This window comes from Leopardus geoffroyi, chromosome A3 (genome assembly GCF_018350155.1).
Source record: "Leopardus geoffroyi isolate Oge1 chromosome A3, O.geoffroyi_Oge1_pat1.0, whole genome shotgun sequence".
Lineage (NCBI taxonomy): Eukaryota > Metazoa > Chordata > Mammalia > Carnivora > Felidae > Leopardus > Leopardus geoffroyi.
In genome coordinates this window covers 73,142,105-73,168,440 of record NC_059336.1, presented here as the reverse complement: position 1 = coordinate 73,168,440, position 26,336 = coordinate 73,142,105, and the positions used below count along the sequence as shown (strand labels likewise).

The 26,336-nt window shown below is 38.5% G+C and overlaps 1 protein-coding gene and 1 non-coding gene across 4 annotated transcripts in view; one reads left to right on the top strand and one right to left on the bottom strand.

Annotated features, from left to right (window-relative positions):
- The window catches only part of SPTBN1 (spectrin beta, non-erythrocytic 1), a 200,441-nt gene that overhangs the window by 162,192 nt on the left and 11,913 nt on the right, over nucleotides 1-26,336 (bottom strand). The gene's annotated exons all lie outside the window — the stretch shown is intronic.
- LOC123581823 lies at nucleotides 6,354-6,460 on the top strand. The gene has a single exon (XR_006704036.1). It is a non-coding gene; the product is annotated as a U6 spliceosomal RNA (small nuclear RNA).

The following is a 26,336-nucleotide window of genomic DNA, read 5'->3' as shown; positions in this document are numbered from 1 at the left end:
CCTCCGTTGTACTCTCCTCTCCTCAGAAGCTTCATCTCCCAAGTAGGCTGCGCCACATGTGCCCTGTGTTGGGCCAGGGGGCAAGCCAGGTTACCACCCTCCACTGTGCACAGACCTGACCAAGTGGCCAGCAGAAGTAGGCAGGTAAAGAGAGCATTTTAGACAAAGCCTCCAACACAAAAAGTCACGGACCAATTCAGAGTCCAGGGGTCCAATCCCTCTCTTTGATGCTGCAGACCTGTACCTTACTGTCCAGCCAGGTTAGCACTTAATTGCTTTAAACTACCCTTAATGGATACAGGTAGCATTAGAAATTGTCAGTTATCCAGAACACTGCCTAAATAAGCTCTACTATTCCCTAGAGAATAGTAATAGAGAAAGAGGCTTCTAAGATATGCAAACATGACCAGCTATACCAAAGACTCTTTCGTGATAAACAGCAACTGGTCTGGAAGCTGCCATCTCATTTTAGCTAATTGCAAACCTATTTGTTTCTGGAAAAAACAGAACAAAACAAAACAAAACAGAGAACCTAAGGCAGTTTATCATGCCTCTCACTGAGGAATGTGGTAGCTCCAGTGGGGAAATAGAGGGCAGTTTCTACTTGGATGAAAGGGACAGGCTGATCAATGCTTCATCCTCCTTAATGGGGTCCTACCCTCTGTAGCAGCTTGGCCGGGCTCTCCATAGGGGCCAGATGCCCAGGAGATCACCAGAGATCCAGAATCAGAGACTGTGACATCCCTTCCGGAAGCCAATTATCCCATGTTTATGTCAGTCCCAGAAGGGGCCTTAGGACAAGTCACCTCAAGGTTCAGGGTCTCAGTTTCCCCATCTGTAAAGAGAGAGGTCCAGACTGGAACAGCAGTTGCCAGCCACACATCACAATCCCTCGAGGTAATTCTGTGACTTAATTAGGCTCAGATGTGGGTGGGCATCCGGACCTTTAAAACTAAGGGCTGAGATTTACTGATCAAATAGAGGCCCTTCCCGCCTAAAGGAAACAAAAGCCTTCCTAAGCCTCAAACGCAAGGGAAATCATCTGCACTCCTCCCCACTTAGGGTGGTGGATGGAGAGGAAAAAGGTGAGCTCATCACAGCGTTAGGCAAGTCTGTCAGAGAAAGGGGTATCTCCAGCCAGCCCCATCCTGAGAACACCTGATAAACACTGATGTTGCAGCCTGCTTGAATGTTCTAGGAAGTTTCCAGTCAGTTCTAAAATTTGGACACTGTATTTGGGATTTAGATGTTCTTCCCTCTTGCTGCCTGAAACATGAGTCTCACAATAAAGTATCTTTAACAAAAATTTTGTGGTTATTTAAGTCTTTAGCTAACAAATGAGACTCCTTGTCATTTGTTTTCTTTTAAAACAAAGAACTGGCTAAAACATTCGTTCATTCCCTCATTTTTAGTCTATTATAGACCACAGAAAAGTACAAAACAAATTCTAAGAAATGAACAATTAACATAACAAAAAGTGAAAAGAATTATAATACCAAGATGCCAAAAATACTGATTACATTTAAATTACTATTTGCTCTTTCATCTGGAAAACATATTCTCCATTGGAAAGTACCCAGTATAACAGCTGCATTGCTTTTTCAACTTTCACAAACACTCTCAAAGTTAGCCAAACTCTGTGTTGGCTGCTGTCCAGGGTTTTATTGTTATGTACTATTAGTTCATAGTGAGAAATGTGGGCTAAGGAAAAGAGAAGGTGAAGGAACAACAGGGCTTCATAATCATGTGCAGATGTGAATGTTCCCGAAGGTTTATCTGCCAGAAAATGCCCCATATTACTTCTATTACCTGTAGCCTTTATTAGTTTAATTAGATAATTACAAATGTTGTGTTTTTAGGACATCATTTAGAGACTTAACTTTAAACAATTTTTCTTCTGTCAGTGGCTGACATTCTAATACTTTTCGTATGTAAAGCAAACCGGTTCATTCTCTTCCCCTCCCTCCACTTTTTAGCAAGTGCTGAAAGCGAATCGAGAGGCAAACCAACAGTCAACCTGCCTTCATATGTCCACTTGTTGTCAAATCAATTATGGTTCAAAAGCCTCTCACTTTTAGTAGTTTATAAATGTTGGGACTTTATATTATTATTTTTTTAAGTTTATACAAACCAATGTAGTGACAATGACATGGTCCAGCAGAGACTTTTCAATCTCATGAAACGGTTAAGTTAAACAACCAACCAAAAAAAATGGAGCAACCAACAAGGGTTTTGACTTTTATTTCGTTAAGGATAAAAATTAAAACAAACCCCAAACTACTAAATCATATTGCCACTATCTTATAAATAAGATCCCAAATAGGAGAAGGATCATCATCTGAGAATTGAGATATCAATCCTTTACATAAGAGAACACACAGTAACCTCACATCCAGGTTCATGAAGCAGGAAATGAGCGGCTCAAGTCACACCTGGCCCCACAGGTGCAATGGGAAGCATGAGTCAGCAGTAAGAAGATGAGAGCTGAAAGCCCAACTCGCCAGCCAGGAGCAGGCACAGCCGCTGCAAGTTTCTGAGTCTACACCGAAACATTTACTCACCCTACACTTCTATAGTCCTACCCCGTTCTAAAGTTCCATATCCATCAGATGAGAATACTCTGCTAGAACGTTACCTATTTCATTAGGATGAGGAATAAAAACAAGGTCTCTTTTGTCCCACAATGTTTATCTCCAGCACCCAGCATAGCACTTGGCAAAAAGTAAGCACTCATTTCCATAGTATTTAAAGGGTTTTAAGAAAATTGCACTGATCATTGATGCTTGGGAGCTTCTTGAAAGAAAATACAATGTGGATCGGGCTTTAATTTTTAACTTTATAGAGGTATGTATATTTGCATCATTTAACACATACATAGCTCTTGTGTGCCGGCCTAAGCCTCAAATAACCTTTATGAGGTAGGGACTATTATCTTTTGTATTTTATGGATGAGAAAATTATGGCACAGGTCAAAGGTCAAAACTAGTGGAGTTGGGATTTGAACCCAAGTAGTCCAGATTGTGAGTCTACTATCCTATGCCATCCAGTATGGTTGCAACAACCCACATGTGGCTATTTAAATTTAAATAAAATTAAATAAAATTTAAAATTCAACTCCTCAGTCCTAGCCATATGCACATGTGGATCATGGCTACAGTATTGAACAGCACAAACAGAATATTTTCATCACTGCAGAAAGCCCCAATGGAGGCACCAATCTATGCTCTTAGACAAAATTCTATTGCTGCCTCCTTGATTTGGGTTTACCTCCAGACCTAAGGTCCCATCTCCAGGCCTCACCTAACCTAATAAAACAACACAAAGGGTTTTTCCAATAGGGACTCTAACACCTTCTCTTTAAGCAAAAATACATAAAAGCAAGTTGACAGCAGCATGACTCTTGACGAATGTCTTCAACAAGAAAGCCAACCAGAAACTCTTTTTTTTTTCCCTTGTTATTCTCAACTCTTCTCTTGGCAGGATATTTGCAGAATGGTCTCTGGCTGTAAACTCACTGGCACACACTTGCACCTGTCCTGCTGTGAAAGACCGAAACCCTGTATTTATGGATTTTGTAAGCAGAGTTCAGCCAGAGGGTAGCCATTCCCAAAATTCAGTTCTCAAAATATTTACAGATATTTTTCAAAATGAACCACAGAAGGTTCTTTCTGTAACATAAGAAAGTTCTTGATATCAAGGCAGCCTTTAAGTTCTATGTCTTGGAGAAGGATTCATGGTGAGCTGCCATGAAGGTGGGGGGGTTGGGTGGGGAGGTGTTACGATTTCTGCAAATTCCCGAAATAGTTACACTTTTAAGAAAAAGGCAGTTGTGAAAGTTCAATCACCCTAAGAACAGTCGAATCCACAAGGACTTGAGGGAAGATGAAACCCTGGAGAGGTAAATTCCGGTAGGACAAAAGTCAAGTCCTAGCACCAACGGCCATAACAATAAAGAGGTAAAGAGGAAAACTTATAGGGTGGAGCGAGTCTCACGGGAAGAGGAAAGGTACTCAAGTGGGCTTACACGCGGGCTGGAGAAACCAAACAAATTCATAGCTCTGCTATGGCTGGACTTCCCAGTTGTAAAATTCTGCTTCTGCATCTGTTAAATGAAAGATATTCATCATTCCTCTTCCTTCTTCTCCTACTTATTTTCAGAAAACCCTAGAGGGTTCCCCACAGAAACTTCAGGGGTTCCTTGAAAGGACATGCATTCTCTGGGTCAAAAGAGGACTAGTTTCTCCGGCACTACAGAAAACAGAGGAAGCCAGGTATGCTGGCTCCTCATGGAGAGCCAAATACCCACAACCAAGAGCTCAGGGTGGACACAGATGTTGGATCCTCATGTTCCACACTATATGTTTACCCCTATTTACTATTTCCTCAGCACCTATTTCTGTAAACACATGCCCAAATCATCATCTCCAATAGCTGAGCAATTTTCTACAGTATGGATATGCTATAATCTATTTAACCAAGTCCCTATAAGACACAACTTAGGGGACAACTATGCTCAGTATTTTTTTTTTATATAAATGTGGTAATATTGTAACCTTGCCCATTATTTTCTTAGGATAAATTTCTAGAGGAGCAATCTATTGCCCTACAGAAAGGCACTTTCCCACCAGGATTATTATACAAGAGGGCCTGTTTCCCCTCTCCCCTGATCAGCCTCCTCAAGTGTTATGGTTAAGATCACTCCAGGTCTATAAATTAGTATTGCAGTATTATTTTAATTTGCATGTCTGTGCGCACGAATGACGTGACACTGAGTATGTTTTCATAATCTAAATGAATCACTTATTTGGGTAAGCTACTAGCCTCTCTGTGCTTCAGTTAATTTATCTGTAAAACAGAAATAATCATTGAACCTATATTCCATAGAACTGCTTTGAGAATCAAAGGAAATAATGCACATAAAATATTTACAATACATGGCACATTAAAAAAGCTAACTATTACTGTTATTTATACTTTTTAACTTATTTCTGGTATTTATTACTTTTTAACTTATTTCTGATAAGGAAGAAATCTTCCTTTGAAACAACAGAATTCACATCAGTGGCTGCTTTTTGCAAACAGCACAGATGAAATAATTATCACTGGGTAACAAAGAACCACTGTATGTACCCATGTGTAATTCTAGAAATGGACCTCCCTCCCCTTCATTTGGTTTTAACATCCAGTAGACCAAGGCTATTTTTCTGTAACGTTAAAAAAAAAAAATACATGTTTGAATAAAAATTTAATAAACTACGGATTCTTTATTTTCCTTTTTAAATAAAATCCTCATGTTCTCAGAATTTAAAAAATGTTTTAACAACAACAACAAAATTCCCAAAAAGAGCTTGGTTAAATAAATAATGATACACACACACACACAAACACACACACACATATATATACACAGACACACACATACACATATATACACACACACTCACATACATAAAAAATATGTAGACTTTCAAGCCTAAAATAAAAACAATGATATTTTATAGATATATGTAAAATATGGGACAATTATCAGATGAAATAGCAGGTAACAAAATGAGTATGTTATGATTCTTTTTTTTTTTTTTTTTTTTTTTGAAAACATACCTTTAGCTGGAAGACTATACACCAAAATGTTAAAAGTTAGCACTGGCTGGTGGTATGAAAAGCAATTTAATTTTTCTCATTTTTCTTTAAAAAAAAAAACCCTATTTTTCTTAGTTCCTACAAAGAACACTTTGATTTTTGAAATGAAAAATTTTAAGTATTTGTACAGGTGGGATTCCAATGTGGTATGCAGTTTCTTGGACAGAGCAGAGCCTGGCAAGATAGTCCCCTCTTGGATAACAAGGTTCTCTGGCAGGAACATTTTTTGGACTGGGGAGTAGCATCTCCTATGGGTTCCTTGAGCTCTGAACCTGATATTCTTGCCTCATTTTCCCAGATATGGGCAAGGGCTTTGAGCTGATTTTGTCTTTCCCCCTACTTACCAGCCACCAATGATGCTCCAGGGCTTTCAACACTGGTCAAACTCTCCGATAAGCACACAAGGCCCCTGCTTTCCCCCAGTCTCATCCCCTGGAACGACCACATATACCTTCATTCCAGACATTCCCAGATTCAGATGTAACACCCCTCTCTCCTAATCAGCTCAAGATCACCTCCTGCAGGTGTCTTCATTGTACCCCTATGCCCATATCTAGCACAGCATTCTGTACCCCAGACTACAATGCTGGCCCATTCTTGCCCACGCTCTTGACTTTGAGTGGGTTGGGAGGGATGCAAAAGAGTGGTAGAACCAGTAGGCAGGAGGAGAGGGGACTTACTGAGGTATAGTTGACATATAAGAAATACAATGAGTGCTCGCTTCGGCAGCACATATACTAAAATTAGAACGATACAGAGAAGATTAGCATGGCCCCTGCGCAAGGATGACACGCAAATTCGTGAAGCGTTCCATATTTTTCCCTCTTGCACTGTTGGTGGGAATGCAAATTGGTGCAGCCACTCTGGAAAACAGTGTGGAGGTTCCTCAGAAAATTAAAAATAGACCTACCCTATGACCCAGCAATAGCACTGCTAGGAATTTACCCAAGGGATACAGGAGTACTGATGCATAGGGGCACTTGTACCCCAATGTTTATAGCAGCACTCTCAACAATAGCCAAATTATGGAAAGAGCCTAAATGTCCATCAACTGATGAATGGATAAAGAAATTGTGGTTTATATACACAATGGAGTACTACAGGGCAATGAGAAAGAACGAAATATGGTCCTTTGTAGCAACGTGGATGGAACTGGAGAGTGTGATGCTAAGTGAAATAAGCCATACAGAGAAAGACAGATACCATATGGTTTCACTCTTATGTGGATCCTGAGAAACTTAACAGAAACCCATGGGGGAGGGGAAGGAAAAAAAAAAAGAGGTTAGAGTGGGAGAGAGCCAAAGCATAAGAGACTCTTAAAAACTGAGAACAAACTGAGGGTTGATGGGGGGTGGGAGGGAGGGGAGGGTGGGTGATGGGTATTGAGGAGGGCACCTTTTGGGATGAGCAATGAGTGTTGTATGGAAACCAATTTGAGAATAAATTTCATATATTGAAAAAAAAAAAGAAATACAATGAATGGCACATATATAAATTACACAGTTTGAGAAGTTTTGGCATATGTATACACCTGTGAAGCCATCGCCACAATCAATGAGCACATCCATCGCTCCAAAAAGTTTCCTCATACCCCGCTGTAGTCCATCCTCTTGTCCCACCTCCATGTATTCACACCCCCCCACCCCCCAGACAACCACACATCTGCTTTCTGTCACTATAGATTAGTTTACATATTCTCTAATGATGGGATCACACAGTATGAAATTTTTCTGTCTGTCTTCTTCATAATTACTTTGAGATTCAGCCCTGTTGTTATACACAGCAATACTTTTTTTTTTTTTTATATATAGCTGGGTAGTATTCCATTGTACAGATACAACACAGTTCATTTACACATTCACCTGTGATGGATATTTGAGCTGTTTCTGGTTTGGGGCTACTACAAATAAAGCTGCTACGAACATTTGTATACAAGTTTTTGTGTCGATACGTGCTTTCATGTCTCTTGGGTAAATGTCTTAGGAGTGGAACACCTGGGTCATATCATAGGTCATAGTGTAAGTTTTTTAAGAAACTGATTCATGGAGTATTCTAATTTAATTAAAACAAAACAAAACAAAACAAAAGACAATGAGCAGACAAGTACCCAAATGCACTAGGGGAATATCCTTTTAAAAGAAAGATAATAAATCCCTTTTATAAGGGATGAGTCATTTTATAATGTGAATAATCATTCTCTGTAACTTTTAAAATTCAGTCTTCACATTTGAAGTATTTTTTTTAACTTCAAATGAGTCATGCCTATACCAATTACAGTTATACAAAAATTCGCACTCTATCCACTGCCCAATTCCCCTACATTGAGCCTCATTCTTTTCAGGATTTGGATGGCACCATTTAATTGCTTCTTTCTCTGTAATTCTCTACAGTGGTGTTGCGAGAAAGAGCATGACACTGTGATTCTATCAGTCTTGAAGAAGGACCCTTTCTTTTTATATGTTCCGAGAAAAGACAGTAACCCACTCATGTGACTTTGGGGAAGTTATGCTAACTTTCTGTGCCTTTGATAGTCACCCTATTCTACTGGCATTCAAAATTAGATGTGAGAGTTAAGGGCCTCTTGTTTAAACGACTATTCTGCAGTAAATACAACTTGAGCTAAAAATAGAAAAGGCAATTCTACATGGAAACATTCTTAGTCTAGGACCCTCCCCCCAACTTAAACCTATTTAAATTCAGAACAGATAGAAGCATACATTTGTAGAATACAAAAATAAGAGTAATCTGGAACACAGAGGAAATTGTAAGAAAACTGCTCCTTGGTTCTATCCAAACTTCAAAAGATTGGGTTTTCACTGGTAAACACTGTGTTCAATATTCTGTGGATGCTTTACACTACACAACAATTTTCTAAACAGATTTAAAGGACTCTAAGTATAAAAGCATAATAGAGCTAAACAGTCTGACAACTTTTATTATTTCTATTAACCCTTCTGCTCTAGTTTATACAAACCAATATACCTCATTCTCATTCCAGATGAAAAGAAAGGAAATTCTACACAGCAGTCAAGTACATTTCTATTGCAGGCTGGGAGTATCTTTGCTTGAGACCTAACACGCATGCCCATGATTCCTCAGCACAAAGACCACTATGATTTTACATAAATGTTACAGAAGCAGGGGAGAGCCTGGGTGGCTCAGTCAGTTAAGCATCCTACTCTTGATTTCGCTCAGGTCATGATCTTGTGGTTGGTGAGATCAAGCCCTGTGTCAGGCTCTGTGCTGCTTGGGATTTTCTCTCTCTCTCTCTCTCTCTTTCTCTCTCTCTCTCAAGCCCTGTGTCAGGGTCTGCACTTCTTGGGATTTTCTCTTTCTCTCTCTCTCTCTCCCTCCCTCCCTCTCAAAATAAATAAATGAACATTTTTTTTAATGTTAGGGAAACAAACCGTTCAAGTAACAAAACCCAAATCAAGCTTGCTTAAGCTTGAAGCTATCTGTCATAGGAAGGAGGAAGTCAAACAGACACCTGCAAGGAGGTCCTGGGAACACATAACCTTAGAACAGGTGTTAAATAAAACTCCTTAGATCTAGGCATTCCCCTCTTAGAAATCTTCAGAAAAACGAGAATTCAGATAAAAGTTTGAATTCAGTAATGCTCATCACAGGGCTTTTTATAGCAGCAAAAAAGGTGAAGACAACCTAAATGCCCAGTAATAAGAGTACTTTACATAGCCATGGGTACTTTACATAGCCATGAAAAAAAATGTTCAAAAAAAATTTTTTAAATGGACACAACTCATGACATAACAAAGGGAACATAATTATATAAAAACAAAAGTATAATTATGTGGTTGTATGTATGTGAGCAAGTATGAATAAACAAGACCAGGAAGAAGGACATTTATCAAAATGTTAACAGGGGATAGAATAGCATCAGGATCACAGGAAAATTCTTAAATGTATTACTTTCCTAATCATAAATTTTTTCTTTAATTATGTATTTCTCAAAACAAATATTTTACAGGGTTGTTGGGTTTTTTTTAAGCCCTTAAAGTACCACGTTATTTCTCTGGAAACAGAATCTAAGAACTTAACTATGGTCACCAGCAGTATGGAATGCCTGTTTCTTTAAGGTTCTATAAGCAAAGCCTCTAATAAGACAATTTGGATTTAGAAAAGAGAAAAATCAGAAGTCAGCTACTTAAAAATGATTCTTCAAACCAGAGAAGTTTCAAGAAAATTACTTTAAATGGTCCATGGCTATAAGACACTTAGAATATGATGTTTAAAATTTTACTTTCCATGAGATTCCTCAGGTACATATTTACTCTAAAAGACTATTCTCACAGGGGCACATGGGTGAGTCGGTCAGTTAAGCGTCTGCTGATTTTGGTTCAGGTCATGATCTCACGACTTTGAGACTGAGCTCAGAGTTGGTCTCAGCACTAAGCATGGAACCTCCTTAAGATTCTCTCCTTTTGCTCCTCCCCCACTAACATGCTCTTTTACTCTCTCAGTAAATTTTAAAAAATTAAAAAGTTAAAAATTATTCTTACATAATATGATCAACAATTTCCGATCAGTTCTTCATCAAGAATGTTAACCACCACAGGAGCACCTGGGTGGCTCAGTCGGATAAGCGTCTGACTTTGGTTTGGGTCATGATCTCACGGTTTGTGAGTTTGAGCCCCGCGTTGGGCTCTGTGCTGACAGCTCAGAGCCTGGAGCCTGCTTCGGATTCTGTGTCTCCCTCTCTCTCTCTGTTCCTCCCCCACTATGCTCTGTCTCTCTCTGTCTCAAAAATAAACATTAAAAAAAAACAATTAAAAAAAAAAGAATGTTGACCACCACAATAGTTCAAATCATAATATCTACAATTTTCTAATTGTAATCAGAAAATATTTGAAAACTATAAAGAAATGTTAATAATGTGGACAATCTTTAACCACTGAATATAGATTTGGAGACTCTTCATAATGTATGACTACGTGAAGGTAAAACCTCACAGTGACAGACACGATGCCTTGGGGATTCAGTTTTTGCTGTCAGTCAGGTTTATTATTAACAGTTTCTCTGGACCCCCCCTAAATATTATGAGCTATCACCCTGACTTTGGTAAAGTCCCTCAGTGTTTCTTGACAGAATTATGGCCTACTCTGCCATTTTGCCCTACAAAAATTTATTCTCTTCCATCCTGGAATTCAAGTGAGCTTTGAAAAATACACAGACTTGCCTAAAATCTTTCAAAGCCTCCCGCTTCATCTTTGAGGTAAAACCTCATTTCAATGTATGTAAGACCTCTTTCATCTTGCTTCAACCACATTCAACACAGTCCCTCCACGCCAGCCATAGCAGAACACTTCCCCAAAGCACACTATCTTCTTTCTCCATGGCTGTGTGCATGCTGTTCCCTCGGGTGGGACTTCTCCACCCCCTAATATGTCCAGCTAACACCATTCATTCTTCCAGAGTCATCTCAGGTCATCATCCTTCAGAAAGCTGTCCCTATCCCCTCATATCTGTCACCTACCTAAATAAGACATGTCAATTCTATGTCCACAGTTATACCAATGACAAGGACTCGTCACTGGTTCCCTATTTCCTCCTCTGAACACTTGTCCCATGAGGGCAGAACTGGTGCCAGCACAGAGCCCAGCAATGGGAAGTATTCAACATTCCAACTGAAGCTCCATGCCCATCTAGGCTGCGGAAGCAACCTTATAAACATATCCACTACTGAGGGAAAACTAAGATGTGGCAGATTAATGAGAGAATTCAGTTATTTTAAAGTGCTTATTCCCAATCAGAAATTTCTGGAAAGCTGACTTTTGAAAGAAGTTTCTTGCCACCACTTCAGTAATTTCAAGATTGTTCAGATGTCCTACCTAGTTTCCCTTTTACGTGGCGCTACCTGAATTAAGAGCACGACCAGAGAAGACCCTTTAAATATTTTGGGAATTAAAAGATCTGTTTAGAAAATGTCTGAAAGTTGTTTTCTGTTCTCTGCATCATCAACCAGAAAAGTTAAACAGATTCTTGGGATGGCTCTGTGAGATCAGAATGGATGATGAATGCTAAAGCGTTCCTTGTATTCATATAGAAACACAGTGAGGATTAAAACTATTTCAGGCTCAAAGAATAGATCATAGGTCCTCTCTTTGATCCAGAAAAATCCAACTGATTCAAAACCACAGAGAAAAGATCATTTCAAAGTAAAGAACATTTTCTATAAATAATCCACATACTCAGTAATATTTTGCAAAACATGCTCACTTAGGGATTTCTGTATGCATGCTCTTTGCAAAAGCTCTTCATCATTTGAAACATATCAGCTCTCAACTCAGAATTATAACTGTAAAAATCAGTAACTTATATCTCTATATTGCCATGTATTTTTCCAAGTACTTTCGATTACATCATTTTATTTGATCCCACTTTTGGCACTCATTCCATTTCTAGAAAAATGGATTATTACCTTAGCATCTGATGCTAAAGATGTAAGACGGTAACAAATAATACAAAGGCGTAAGGGTAATAATACTCTTAATTTTTGCCAGTGGAATTAAATACTGTACACAAGTGTGTTTGTTCATGATTAGTGTCTTTACAAATGAGTCCTTTGTAAGATTAATAACTTCATTAAAATTGAAAGTAGGAAAATAATTCACAGAAAGTGTGAAAAATTCTGTTATTTTCCCCCTATACAAAATGTACCATCTGGAGTTATTCTGTAGCCAAAAATATAACAAGAGATAGGACTTTTTTTTTTTTAATGGTGAGGGGAAGGAGGAAACTATAAATCACAAAGAAGCCGCTAGGATGAGATAATGCACAACACTGAAATCTGAGGAAGAGGGTCCCAAGAGATCATCCACACACTCACACTCAGCTTGTGTAACCATGCAGGACATGTGACATGCCACCTTTTATAATGAAGCAAGAAACAGCACTCTGGGATGAGAAGAGGAACAGAATTCAACACACTGCCAAAAATAAACAATAAAATGAAAAGAAGTAGATTTCGGAAAGAAGGCAGATTCTAGAAAGAGGGTTTGCCTGAAGAAAGCATCATTTAGAAAATCTACATCCTTCGGCATACTACATTTTGCCTCTACCGTTTTCTCTTTTCCTTAACCCTACCGTACTTGGATTTTATGTGACATGTCTGAATAAAAATGATCTAGTCTGATCCCATTCTCTTAACCTCCATCTGCCCTCCCTCCAGAACATGGGAACCCACAATGGAAATTTCACTGGAAATATGAGCTAGCACCACCCTTCTCTCCCACATCTGAGAGTTCAGCTGAGACGGCAAACAACTGGGGAAGGTATTTCTTCAACAGAAGGGATTTTTTGCCTCTCACCTAGTTTTACCCCAAATTCTCAGGCTTTAGTCCCTTAAAGGGCATTCTTCAGCTCTGCAGAAAATAAAGCTTAATTCTCTCCTTCCTGGCCCTGGACTCCTCAGAGTTCACATTTTCCTGCCCTTCACCCTTACCACACCCCGGCAGGCCAGCCTGCTTTAAACAGGGCCTTTCAGCAAGATGCGACACATAATCCATCTCACCAACTGCTGCAAGACTTCTGGTGCCAAAAGGCCATTGAGAAAAAGGCTGCTAAAAACGTATGTGGTAATTCGGTACTGGCAGGTCCTGCTGGATTAGCTCTATTCCAAGTCTGTCTTTCCTGTGTCAGAACTCTCCAATGTTCATGGCTTCTCCCTGTTTTGCTGACATCCTACAGAGAGAGCCTGAATCTAAACTTTCTGCCATGTTGGAAACATTCTATATCTTCACTGTCCAAAACAGTAGCCATGAGACTTATGTGGCTATTGAGCACTTGAAATGTGGCCAGTGTGACTGAGGAACTGAATTTTTAGTTTTAGTTACCTTTAATTAATGTAAATGTAAGTTGCCACATAAGGCTCATGGCTACCCTGCTGGACAGCATACACTAGAGTCGTAATTCTGAGAGCAAAGAGTAATATGCAAACTGGGCTGTATGTTTCAATCACCTGGAGAGCTCTTAAAAGTCCCAGTGCTCATTTTACCACCAGATGATTAAAGCAAATTTTGTTGGGGTGGGACCCAGACATCTGCATTTTTAAAGGCTCCTCAGGTGATGTCAATGTGCTGACAAGAAGGAGTATCACTGCTCTAAAATGCGAAAATTTCTACCATTAATAGCCAATCCTCATCCAACAAAACACTGACAAACACTAAGCTATGTAAACAATTAGGTCAAATATTCTCCCCATGATGCAAATCAATCCCAAGACACGAGGACAAATTTAGAAGACTTCCTTGAAGAGCAAAACCATGTCCAAAAGGAATGGGCCGCTAAAGAAAGCAAGGAGTAGAAAAGGAAAGAGCTCAAAAAGGAAAGTAAAACAAGGAAGGAAAAGAGTTTTTCAAAATAACTATCAGCATCCAGAGCCTGACTAGCCTGTGTCTTTACATACAAGTAATTTATTTTCTGGAAAGGCACCAATTAGCAACAAAATGCACCTCCAAATCTAGCACTTTGAATAAACAGCTCTAAGTGGATTATTTTTCCTTGGCTAACTCACCCACATACTATCTGCGTCTGACAGCAAGCTCTTGCCACTGTTGGTTTTTCTTCAAAGAGTAACCTGACACTTGTGCCTTTTCATGGAGCACATGAAACTTTTTAAATGGCAGTAATTAAAAAGCCAGTATCACTCCAAAACCCATGTCTTCTGGCTCGCTCTTCTCGGGTGGGCACAATGTCAACCTTCACTTGCCATTACTAATTTCATCAAGTGTATCATTAACCTGGTGCAGCTCTGTTTCTGAGGCTTGACTTAACAGAGGCATTATACCCAGAGTATAAAAAAATGCAAACAGTCACTCAAGTTCCCACAGCTTCTAATCTTCCAATCAGCATTTCCCAAAGGCACACAGTGCCCTTCAGGTGGAATGCTGACAGAGTTCCAAGGCTGATGCAAAAAATTCACCAGCATTTTCTAGGCAGCAGTACTGAAAGTCAAAAACAGGAAGAGGCGATTTTAATGGGAAGAATATTTGAAGGTCACTCTTAATGACAGTAAGTTGTTCCCTCTACTGAGAGGTGAAATATAAATGATCCAAAATTACATCTTCCCCCACTTTCCCTGATTACTACTAACATAATTCAGTCATAAAACTGAGAACTTGAGTTGACCAAGGCTTCAACAATTCACCTTAACCAACGGCCTCCCCTCCAAGGAGAAAGGGCTGGCTTAAGTCCATCCACATTCACAGCCAAGAAGTTCTCACAGAGCAAATGTAATCCCTGCTGCTGTGGCAAACCAGATGATATTCCTTTTCATCTTAGCGTTGGTGGGTACCCAGCAGCAGCTCCTTATAACAACTTCTCAACTGTCCATTCCAACGGAGAGTAAAACACATGGGCGTTTTTATATTATAGTTCACACAAAGTTTACGGTAGCAACTGGACTATACTTTTGTATATATATCTGAATGTGACGTAGACTGAATAGGGTAAAAAGGCTCTTTATATAACTAGATGGCCAGATAAACAAAGAAAGACAAACTGAAGATGAATTTCAGATAAAAAATTAATTTTTGGTATAAGTAACCCCCAAATATTGCATAAGGTGTATTTATACTAAAAAAGATGTGCTGTTTATCTGGAATTCAAACTTAACTGGGCATTCTGGTTTCTTTGTTTTTCCCAAATCTATCAACCTGACATATCACTGTGCTGGGAAAATCCAGCTTGAGAGAGTCAAGGAAGAGACCTAGTTTTGGCATCCCCGCCCCCCCCATCAACTATCCAACCATTCCTATTTCTCAGGGCCAACTATAAAAACTGTGTCCCTAGTGTGAACACTAATTTGCCACCACCTGATAAACATGTGTCCCAATGCCTTTCCTTCTCTGGACCACAGATGCTAATTATATAACTAAGTGCATATACCTGGGTATTTGGCACAGTAACAGTAAATTTTAGTTTCAGGGCCTTTATCTGAAGAAAGGCCTCAGATAAATCAAGTAAATTAAGTTTGAGATGGTGCCATAAATAGAAGTAGTCATTAGTAAATGTTATTATTCCATCAATAAAATTAAAAGCAAAATTTTCTACGGAGAAATAATATGAAGATACCAGAAAGTAAACTGAATATGTAAGTGGTTGTCATGTGAATTAAGTATCCTAAATAATAGTTTTTTTAATAGATGACTTTAGTGAACAGTTATTATGTGCCAAGCAACATTCAAAACACTTCACATGTTCTATTGGACTTAATCTGATTCCCCCAAGAAGTGAGAACTATCATCACTCCCATTTTACAGCATGAAGAAACTGAGACACAAAGATGGAATAATTTGATAAGCCTAGGATGACCATATTACCTGGTTTGCCTCAGACAATCCGAGTTTATGCATGCTGTCCTGACACAGTTGTTAAGAGGGCCCCCTTTCACTCTCATAAACTACCCAGTTTAGACAATAAATTACCTGGTCACTTACCAAAGACCCACACTCAATAACCAGCAGAGGCAGGCTTCCATCAGGTAGTATGGCTCCAGAAACAGAACTCAACTACTGTAAGATACCCTCCCAAGTCTTACCTTCCACAGAAGACTGGGATGATGGGATTTATTCTTTTTACTTTCACCCCATCATACCCCAGATTTCCTGCATGCTGACAAATCCATGTGGGTAGAACTGGTAAGACCATGTTTTTCAGAACTGTCCTTTATCCCCCTTTAAATCATTGATAAAATACAACACAAACCCACTGTGGGCACAGAGAATTCCTGTCAGCCTCTATTCACATCCCTGGGTCTGAAAATTTTTAAACGTATTCAGCTTATCTGAGCAATATTTAACCAAATCCTTTTCTACTTTACAATGACCTTCACCTTCTTCCAGACTAGCCTGAGCTGCCAGGACACAGGTGTTTGCTATTTCTATTAAGACAAAGGTGGGTATGCTGTATGTGCTGACTTTTAGTTTCATACACAATGGGCTTTCTTTTTTTCCCTAATTCAAAAGCAAACAACTCTCTCATTTTTTTTTAATCTATGGTAAAACACTATCTATTTTCCCAATAAATATTTCCCATTAAACATTAATGCTAGTTTGACAGAGTGATAACAGCAAACATGAGCATTAACTTGTAGCCTCACCATGTATGTATAGTTTTAAAATGGCCCAAGTAAGCAGTGGTGGCAATTTCAGCCCTTACCAACAGGTTGTGTGGCTTTACCTGGCCTCTCTGAGCTGGTCTCCTTCTTTCCCCAAAAGGCATGGACTACTAAGATCCATAGGGTCCTGCCCAGCTCTAAAGCTTCTAATTCTATGTATTCTCTACAATCTTTCTGACCATGAGCTGCAGCCTGCAATGGGAAAACATTACTCTACCACAAAATTTCCTAACAACTGGCTTCCTAGCAGGTCCACAAGATCCACGATGGGGCCACATTACTATTCCCTGAAGGAAATGACACAATCCTCCCTCCAAAGCAGACCTACACCAAGGCTACCTTTACTGAAATTTAACATAAGATCTGAGGTCTTCAAACACAGGGAAGACCTGCCACAGGCAAGGGTCCCGTGAGTAGGCTTGGGAGCAGCCCTGTGGTAAAGAGGGATGGCTCTCATGTTTGTGACACTCCTCGATATATTAAGTTTGACTTCTGTCAGCCCTAGGCCATGTGAAAAATGCTTTTTAATGTTTTTGTGATGGGTCATGAATGCTTTTTCGACAGTGATACTAAAATCAACAAAAAGGATAATGGAACCATGGCTCTAAACAAGATTTTCCCTGCCTCAAATCGTCCCCAGTCACCTTCAAAAGGCAGGTTTACTACTGGCCAGATCCTGATTATAATGGCAGTGGTAAAGGGGCTGGATGGGCAGCAGGGTGCTACTGAGTTAGCTGAAAGATTTAGAAGCGTGTTTCCCATCAGGAAACAATTGCCCTGGGCAATTTTTCACTCACAAAGTAAAAAAACAAAGAAAAGACAAAATGAAAACTCAACTATCAGCCTGGATTTCATACAATTTCTAATAAAAACTGAATTCATCAATTAAAAAAAAAAAGACAGAAAGAAAACAAAAAAGCCATAAACTCAAAGATCTGGAGAGTTGGTCATTATTAAGTTTTACTCATGCATAGTCATGAAACAGGAAGAGCACCTCCTTACCTAAAGTTTTATTACATGAAGTTTACAGCCACATTTAAGTAAAAGCTTCCATATACTGAGATTTGTTACATATGCAGGCATAAAATCCCTGGCAACAAATATCGTGTTTAAATCCAATGCCTTTTGGTAGAGAAATATGCAATACCTCTCAAAAAAAGTTGTCTCTCTGTTTACCAGAGCTCTCATTTCAGTAGTGTCAAAACTTCTAGAAAATTTGTTATGGAAACTCAGAGGGAACCCACAAAAAATGTTGAAGCCAATAAAAAAAATTCTATGTGTTTGGGTCATTTGTTCAAACCAACTTAATCTTTTCTAACAACTAAGATGTGTGGTCACGGTTTGTTTACCTTTCTCTTTCCAATGGTAGGCTTGGAACACAACAGCAACTAAATGAAGAAAAAATCATATGGATTCAACACAGGCATATAACCAATAATGACAAAATTTTTAAAAAAGACTGTTTTAAAAAACTGAGGGCCTGCAATTTGATTCATAATAAAAATCAGACTCTTCAAGTAAGCAACTCTTCTAACAATAAAAACAAAGCTTCTTCCTAGTCTATGTAATAATTAAAATGAAACTCTAGGGGCGCCTGGGTGGCGCAGTCGGTTAAGCGTCCGACTTCAGCCAGGTCACGATCTCGCGGTCCGTGAGTTCGAGCCCCGCGTCGGGCTCTGGGCTGATGGCTCAGAGCCTGGAGCCTGTTTCCGATTCTGTGTCTCCCTCTCTCTCTCTGACCCTCCCCCATTCATGCTCTGTCTCTCTCTGTCCCAAAAATAAATAAACGTTGAAAAAAAAAAATTTAAAAAAAAAAAAAAAAAAAAAAAAATAATAAAATGAAACTCTAGTTTTTGCTCTGTGTTTCATACTAGACTAGTGTACCCCAAGTACATTTTATGAAACCTTAAGCCTAAGAGAGACTATAAAAAAAAAAAAAAGAATTCCAAGGTCAGGTAAATTTGGGAAACACCATATATTTATTTCTCTCCCTCTCCCTCAGAATACCTATTAGCTTATAAAAGTTCTAACCTATTACATTTTACTTAGCCTAGCATTCTCTTCATAAATAATACATGTTAACATACTGCAAAGCTAGTGCTTCAAAGAACTTGATGGACAATGTAAAGGACCTACACAGTTATCTAGGTTTGGTCAAAAACTTCTAATCATCACACATACCCGTCTCTTCTCTTTCTGGTCATATGGATGGATTACATTTGCCTGCTCCCCTTGCAGTTGGGCAAGGTCATGTGACTAGTTCTGGCCAAGGGCTTTTCTATGACCTATCAGCCAGGGTTCTTGAGCTAGAAAATGTGAGGCAGAGCCCCCTGCCATCTTATGATGGACATGTAACATGAATCAGAAATACACTCTTATGGCTTTGAGCCACTGAGATTTTGGAGATGTTTGTTACTACACACCAAGCCTAAACTGCTTGATACACTATGGAAGGGAAATGTCTTAAATAGAGCTATATAAATTGACTAGAAGTGACAAAATAAATACACAGATGTATGAGAAGAACGGGCAGATAGACAGCAGAATAAGCTTATAAAAATGAATCTTTATGAAAGCCACTTTGGTCTACTGAATCTTACATTGAGCAATGAAGATGAGGGAGTTAAAACTAAACAACATGGTACGGACGAATCTGAAGTGACCAAATTTAGTTTGTTTGTTGACAAGGGTGGGGAGTGAAGGTGGGCAGTAAGGGACATAGAATCACTTACTGAATGCCAGAAATGTGTACAGACTGACACAGTGGTAGTTGGTAGATGATAACTACCATCATCTGGCATCATCATTGGCATCATCTCCCCTTCACATGATACAACCAAAACTCTATTACATAATTTGTCTAAGATCATATTGCTAACAAATGGAACTCATGTAACTACATGTTCCATTCTTTTTACTATACTATTCATCTGAATAAGCAGAAAAATCTAAGTCATGAGATTAAAAAAAAAAAAAAGTTTGGAGTTTTATTGCCGAGGCACTTTATAAGAATGTGAAAGTACTGTAGAATCAAACTCTGGCCAAATGGTATGTCCTGAGCTTTCAAAGAATAAACAGGATGTTCTTATAATTAACATACTGTTTACAAGGCATGACATGCACTTTTGAAAAAAAGTTTATTTTTTCAAATTATAAAAGTAAGACATGCTTATTGGTGAACATTGGAAAATACAGAAAAGCACTGAAATGAAAACAAAAGTCACAATCCCACCACACTTTACAAAAACTTAAAATGTGGAGTATTTCCTTCTTCTGTGTGTGTGTGTGTGTGTGTGTGTGTTGTTCTACATAGTTAAGATCATATCATTTTTTTGTTTTTTTATTTAACTTTATTTTTTATTTTTTAAAATTTACATCCAAATTAGTTAGTATATAGTGAAGCAATGATTTCAGTAGATTCCTTAATGCCCCTTACCCATTTAGCCCATCCCCCCTCCCACAACCCCTCCAGCATCCCTCAGTTTGTTCTCCATATTTATGAGTCTCTTTTCTTTTGTCCCCCTCCCTGTTTTTATATTATTTTTTTTCCTTTCTCTTATGTTCATCTGTTTTGTCTCCTAAAGTCCTCATATGAGTGAAATCATATGATTTTTGTCTTTCTCTGACTAATTTCACTTAGCATAATACCCTCCAGTTCCATCCACGTAGTTGCAAATGGCAAGAGATCATATCATTTATATAAATTTGTGTTTTGCTTTTATTCCTTTATATTAAAAAGCTCTATGTTATTAGAATGTCTTCAATATTTTTATCAATATAATAACTAATAATTATATATTTGCCACTATTAGACTAATCTCATTATTTATATCCACTTACTTAATCCTCACAAGAACCCTCAAGGTCTGTATCATCATTGCCCCCATCTTACAGATGAGGAAACACAAGTACAGTAGGGTTAATGACATGCCCAACGTCACAAAGTGAGTCCATGGTAGATCTGGGATTCAGACCGAGGCAGCCCCTGGGTTGGCACTTTTAACCACTACATTGTAGTGCCTTCATAATACTTCTTCCACTAACTTACCAATGATGAGTATTTGGTTTATTACCATGTTTTCCCTATAATAATAATGTTACAAGAGACATTGTCATGGGCATTTAAAGCACTATTTTATCTAAGCCTATTCAGACAGCAACTCTTACCATTCCAGCAAGCTGAATTTATTTTCAGCTAGCTGACAACAGCTGTAGAAACATCTAAGATGGCTAGCATTTCATAAACCAACTCACTACTCCATCTACGCCTGGTATGAACTTCCATGTGGTCCTCACCTGTCCACTCCACTGCCATCTGCAGCAGATTTCTGTAATGTTTCCATCTGCCTTCACACTGCACAAAGAGCCAGCTAAAACCCTGTGTCTGTTCTGTGCATCCCCTAACATTTATAAGCAAATTCCGTAAATTTTTGCCTGGAATATTTTGAATGCTAAATATTTGTTCCCAGTCTTATGAGCTTGTGCCAATACAAGGAATAGAAACCCAGAGAGATGACATCCAGTACGCAAGTGTAAAATTAAAATGAAGAATTTTCTAATTGAGACAATAACCTAGGAAAAGGATATTCAAATATTTTACTTTTTGTCTTCTTATAGTGAATGATTGAAGGCTCTTGCAAGATTAAATGATCTGAGTTGAAAAGTATCCAAAATAGCTTCACAAGCAGATCAGATAATGGTGTGTTAAGTAAAAAGAAAACTGGTGGCTCTAGCTCATAGTTCACATCTTCTGAACTCGATTTACCAATCTGCCTATCCAAGAGTATGCTTAAAAAACAAGGAATGTGTAAAAGGAAAGACAAAAACATAAAACAACTTAGAAATCACAGGCTCAATAAATACATTTTCCAACATATCAACAATAACATACAGAGAACTCATTTGCCATCTAAAAATGAAAAGATCAGCACAGCTAAAGAAGATGTATCCATGCATTTTCCACAGAACATTTTTCCATGTGGTAAAAACGCAAAATGTTTTTTTTACATACTCTAAATACATACGTAGAAAGATAACCTCAATTCTATTGACCAAAGTCCTGATAAGTATAAAATAAAAATCTCTGTATAAAGGCACTTACATAAGAGCCAGAAATAATGCTTCTATACGAGAAGAGGCCCTCTGAAATATGTGTACGATACTGAAAATGACAAAGCAAAATTCATGACTTCTAAATCTAACCACAGCAATACATAAGAAACAAAGCCATGGTGCAAAGTACTCTAAAAAGCTCTAAAATTACTGCAATTAGTCTAAGTCCAAATTTCTAATGGACTTTAGAGGATAATTAAAATATCTGTTAGTAACATCTTTCAAGAAATTCTTAACAGAAATTTGGTTTGTATTTAAGCCCTTCAAGATGAAGTTCACTGTTCTTCTTGTCTGTTTGTTTGTTTTTAATGTTTGTTTATTTTGAGGGAGAGAGAGCACAAGCAGGGGAGGAGCAAAAAGAGAGGAAGAGAGAAAAATCCCAAGCCAGCTTGAGCTCGACATGGGGCTTGATTTCATGACCCTGGGATCATGACCTGAGCCGAAATTCAGAGTGGGACGCTTAGCCGACTGAGCCACTCAGGTGCCCCTCACTGTTTTCATATTATATTTAACATCCAAGTCCTCTCTGTTCTTATTTTATTTCCTCTCAATAATCTAAATGTTCCTTTTTTTAAAATGTCATCTTCACAGTACCCAAGCTAGTAAGTTGACTGTATTATCCCCACAGGCAGCCCCCACCTCCACCAAGCCTCATCCTTTGCAGGTGATGATCATGTCACCATCGGGCTCAAACCTGTACAGGACTCCTCCGAAAGACTGCACACCCCAGTCCTCCTTAGTTTACCATCCTGACTTTGAAAAACGAGGCTATCTATTTTTTTTTTAAAAATTGAGAGACCAGAATTAGAAAGTAAATCAATTACAAACAAGAATCAAGTGGTGCAGGTAAATGGCAAAAACTTAATACAAACCCAAAAAAGCAATAAACAAAGAAAAAAAGATTCTGCAGGACAGTAACCAATGCCCTTTACTATCCTTCTACAATGTTTTAGTGTTCACACATCAACAATTCATATCCATATATATTTTATGACATAAAATATAGGGCTTTAGTTTTTATCCTTTAGGGCCCAAATTTCTATTCAAACCATGGAGACTACATATTTTGCAGTGAGAGGGATGAGTGGGGCAGAGGAAGCTCAATGTGAAGTTTGGGATAAGGCATTACTAATTAGTCCAGATAAAATTACCCAAGATAATATGTTACACAGAAGAATTTTCCTATATACAGGCACAAGATTTTTTTAAGACTGTTGGAACAAAAAGATAAATAATAGTAAACCTTACTAAACTAAAGAGGATAGCAACCATTTCTATTTCTTGGGAATATGTTTATAGGAGTGATTTTGCTCAAGTGAAATGACAAGTTTCAAGATATTTTGTGAACGGTCGCTATTTTAAGGCAGGCCAAGGCCGCATTAGTGCTTGTCATACAGCTTGCTCCCAATCTCCTGGCAGTTCTCCAACACATTCCAACTTCTGATGCACAGCCTTGCTGGAATCACATCCCACTTATCTCTAAAGATACACTAAGTAAAATGTGGCCACATTACACAACCAACCTGCCATTTATTCCTATCAGATCACTTTGCACAATGTCTAACTAAAAAAAAAAAAAAAAAAAATCAGACCACCATCTGTGTGGATACCGTTTAGTCCAAATGATCCAATGTACAGTTGGTTCCCAAAATAAATATCAGAATACTGATCAAACGGGGGGGGGGGGGGGGGGGGGAGGGGAAATGCTGTACTTCACTGCCCAAAAGAAGGCTGAGTACTCCTCAACTAACGAAGGAGAACAGATAGAGGGAAAAGCAAGATTAAATCTTAAAAAACAAACACCTTAATTACAGATGCTAAAACCCTAGTAATGTTCTCACTGTCTACATTTTGAAGCAGATTATTAATCAGGATATATTTTAAAGGATTATATCAGTATTTAATAAGTCCCATTACTTCCTTTAAAAAAACAGTGTAACCTAGTAATACATCCTCTCAGTCAACATACTCTCTAATTGTTAATATTTGGCCAAAAAAAAACAAAAAAAAAAAGTCCTCTTCAAAAACAAACCGGAATGGTTAACCACATGCTGCTACATTCCATTCTTGCTTTAAAAAAATATATTTAATTAGCACATTTGAGCCTCATACTCTGCACAGCTGCACAACATTCCAGGGATAGACCAGCCATCAAGGTACTCTTTACATTAAATATCTACTTACTTTAAAAGTTGAGAAGACTGAGAACCAGTTTTCAAATATGACCCACTAAAGATATATTTATTGCACCTGAACAAAACTTTTCTTTAACAAGAGTGTAGCCCAACAAAAATGCACACTATAATTAGGAATAAAATATTCATGTAAATATACACTAACAAAATAATTCCTCAGAGCTGGAAATATATATATAAATAAATACTAAACTGACAGATAAGAATAGTCTTACGCGGGAATAAAACAATAAATTAACCTGCTCTCTAATTTTTTTTTTTAATGTTTATTTACTTTTCAGAGAGAGAAATACAGAGCGTGAGCAGGGGAGGACAGAGAGAGAGGGAGACACAGAATCCAAGGCAGGCTCCAGGCTGTGAGCTGTCAGTGCAGAATCCCACACAGCGCTCAAACTCACAAACCGCGAGATCATGACCAGAGCCGAAGTCGGACACTTAACCGACTGAGCCACCCAGGTGCCCCAAATTAACCTGCTCTCTAATTAAACTTTCACCGTTTATGAATTGAACAAGATTCTTACAACTAAATGAAAGCTGGTATTCTTAAAGTCAGGAACACACACTTCAAAAGCAAAATAAGCTTTTCAAAATGAGAAATCATCCTGATTATCAGGGAAACTCAGAAATTCCTTTAGCAGTGAGTGTTGATTTAAAAACAGACAAAAACAAACCAAAACAAAACTTACCTTTAAAACAAAGAATAAACCACTAAGTGTGCACTGGCTTCTTTCCTGCTCAATAGAACAGCACACGAATGTCTTTGCTCCAAGGATCATAGTACATCCTTGACTCCGTCCCAGGAGATAAGTTGGGTATTTAAGGACAGCTGGCAACACAGAGTTGTCAACCTTGCTGTGAGAAGGACCAGGCCCCTCTCAGAAAAATTACCCAACTGATACCTCTGACCACCAGTCACTTCCTTAAAAAGTGACAGGTGTACTTATCCATTCAGAGGTCCGCATAAGGCCACATCCTAGTCCCCCGTCTCCCCGTAACCTGGGGTGCAGGGACCACATTGAGCACTGTCTCACCTCAGTGCCTCCCCAAGTGCTAGACCCAACATGTGCAGGTGTTTGGAGGTTAAGCTGAAGTACCTACTACAGGTTTCGGACAGCCCAGGCACTATAACCATCAAGCATTTCCCCTGATGAGTTGTGGCCACCCTCAAAAAGAATGATTCCTATCAGGTTGGGAGTTTCTGAAGAATCCCTTATTTGGAGAGAAGAAGTCCATGTAGCACAGCTAAGTTCCAAACCCCAATCTCGGTCCATCCATCACCAAGCCCAGCTGAGTTTTCCTCTACATTGTAAAAGGAACTACCACTGGCCTTCAGTATTTAAACCCGGGAAGAAGGACAATTGCCACTTTTCCTCAGGGCCCACCACTCCAAACAAGACCAGTAACAACCACAAAGTACCTCATGGAAACTGCTAGAAAGGACTTTCTTTTCCAATGAAAGGGTATTCCACTCATTTCCCTAAGCACATGAAAAAACTCTTTTAGTACCTTTTTAAGGAAAAGGCCAATACCAGAATTACAGTAACAAAGAAGCACTAACAAGTCACCTCCATCCATCCAATGTCCCAGGGCTTAAATAACTGGCCTGCACAATCCAGTAAGTACGTTGCTTTTTCTCGTTGAAATAGATCTTAGAGCCAGAGACAGTACTTTATAGAATTCAGCCAATACAAAGACCCTAAGAAGGTCGAGCTCTAGTATACGCTTTCAACAGTTACAGCCAAACCCAGCCCAGTAAAATTTATTACCTCTAAAACCAAGATGCTAATAACTATATCCATTCCATTTGTAACATGTTATGGGGCAGCTGTTTTAAAGATTCTCTGAAATCTGAAGATAAAAGTAAAATCAGATGTTGTCCAAAGCATATAGAGATGTCCCTTGAGGGAATTAATGCAACTCTGATGAGAATTCTTTCCAAAACAAAACAGAAAACACACATTATCTAATGAGAACTTAATTTCTGGTATTTTTCCACTATTTTTTTTTCTTTTTCTTTTTCTTTTTTTTTTTGCTGTATTTTTTTCTTGAAAGAAGAAAAGTATCTATAATAAAATTTGGATTTTCTGTTTCTTCACCATTTTTCTTTACTACCCCCACCATTAAAAACAGCTTAGGCAACAGACAGTGTCCATGCCACAGCTTTAAATACGACCAGTAATAGGATTTTATGTTTTGCCATGCTACATGTATCAAGTGATTATTTAAACTGTCAAAACTTGACATCTTTAGCCTGA